The sequence below is a fragment of the Alligator sinensis genome, unplaced genomic scaffold, assembly GCF_000455745.1.
Source record: "Alligator sinensis unplaced genomic scaffold, ASM45574v1 scaffold569_1, whole genome shotgun sequence".
Classification (NCBI taxonomy): domain Eukaryota; kingdom Metazoa; phylum Chordata; order Crocodylia; family Alligatoridae; genus Alligator; species Alligator sinensis.
This window is the reverse complement of record NW_005841914.1, coordinates 3,176,810-3,178,559: the sequence shown is the minus strand read 5'-3', so window position 1 is coordinate 3,178,559 and position 1,750 is coordinate 3,176,810. Positions and strand designations below refer to the sequence as shown.

At 56.1% G+C, this 1,750-nt stretch overlaps 1 non-coding gene across 1 annotated transcript; it reads right to left on the bottom strand.

Moving 5' to 3' along the window:
• Positions 1–389: 389 nt before the first annotated feature.
• On the bottom strand, positions 390–463 carry TRNAT-AGU. Its single transcript has one exon. It is a non-coding gene; the product is annotated as a tRNA-Thr (tRNA).
• Positions 464–1,750: the final 1,287 nt, after the last annotated feature.

Sequence of the window (1,750 nt, the reverse complement as noted above, 5' to 3'; positions counted from 1 at the left end):
GCGTGGGCCGCAGCCTCCACCTTCTGCTAGCTACGGCAGGGAGGCAGAGCAGGGCCACAGGAGGCCTGGAGCAGGCTGCTCCCATAAGGAGGAAATCTCTTCCAAATGGATGCATGTGTAGACAACATCCCAGGGCTGGCTCATTGCACAGTAAATTACTGAGCAGTAAACCCAAATAGCATTAATTGCATGTGTAGACAGACCCTGTGACTTATGAGGGACCTCTTGCGACTGAGTACAATGATCTGACTAGGTCTGAATAATGATTGGTTTTAGAGTCCAGAGTTCCAAAATTGATCCCATGATAAAGCAAGGAAATAGTGAGATTTAAACTCCCAAGCCCAGGCCTCTACAACCTGAGCTATGGGGCCATGCCAAATGCAACAAGTAGGCTCTGCTGGGACTTGAACCCAGGATCTCCTGTTTACTAGACAGGTGCTTTAGCCAACTAAGCCACAGAGCCTCCTGTCCTTGGGTCAAAATCATGGGAATTTCAGCTGTGTCATTCAGGGTTTCTGTCAAGAAATCAGTTTAGCTCATTTGTGGCCCTACAGGAGCCTGATGATCAGGGTTTTCCATTTCCCTCGGAAAAAAATGGAGTAAATCGTGGATTTTACCTGTTACCGGAGGCAAATGTGGATTTCTCATTTTACCGGGGAAGCCCGTGAATTTTGCAGTTTTGCCATGAACTCCTTGCAGGCTGGCACAGTTCAAATTTGCCAGGAGCTGGCAAGGAGCTGGAGGAGGGCGGTACATGCACATGGCCCAGGCAGCCCAGAAAGCAGGTCCTGATGGGGGGTGTAGGAAGGGGCGGTATTGAGCCCCCATAGGGAGGGAAGGGGAGATAGGGGTAGTTGGGGAAGGCGGGAGCTGGGACTGCCCCACTGTTCCCTGCCATGCTGGGTCGTGCCCACTGGGCTGCAGCGGTCCCAGGGTAGGGGAGCAGGGTGGGAGCCTGAGCCCGCAGGCTGCGCCCACAATGTGGATAGATGTGGGGTGTGCAGGTCCCCCCTGCCTCCCGGGAAGTGCGTGCAGAGCCAGAGAGCTGCCACCCCCTCCGCCCAAGGACACAACCTGCCCGGCGCTCAGATCTGGCTGGCACAGGGTCCCCCTGCCCCCTGGGCGTGCATGCAGCAACGGAGAACCAGCCTCCGGTGCCCAAGTCCACAGCAGGCAGGCAGCAGCGGGGAGCCGGGCTGCAGAAGCTGGGACCTCCTGCCTCCTCGCCCAACTCACAAGCTTCTCCTCTTCACACACCACACCAGGTAACAAGGCCACACACCTTGCCAGAGGAAGGACTTCAATCAGGGAACTTCAGACTGAACAGTCAATGCTCTACCAGCTCAGTGACACAGCTTCTAGGAAAGAAAGAGCATCCCTCTCGGCTCAAGACCATCAAGCAGGCCAGTGAGCAAGTGAAAATGGTAGCAGCCGAGCATTTCCTATCGGCTTCACCGCATGGTGGAGCTTGCACACGGCCCCTCCAACTGGGCTCCAGCCCCTGGCACAGGTACCACCTTCCACATCTCCACACCACAGGTTCTCAGGAGCTCAGGGAGCATGGAATAGCACACAAGAAGGAGCACCTCTGCAATGAGGGACGGAAGAGGCACCGACCTAAATACCGGGTCATCAGGCACCAGCGAGCACACGTGGGGGAGCACCCCCGCCTCTGCTCTGAGAGTAGGAAGAACTTTGTTTCTCTACAAGACTTGCGAGTCCACCAGCGCGTGCATACGGGAGAGCAGCC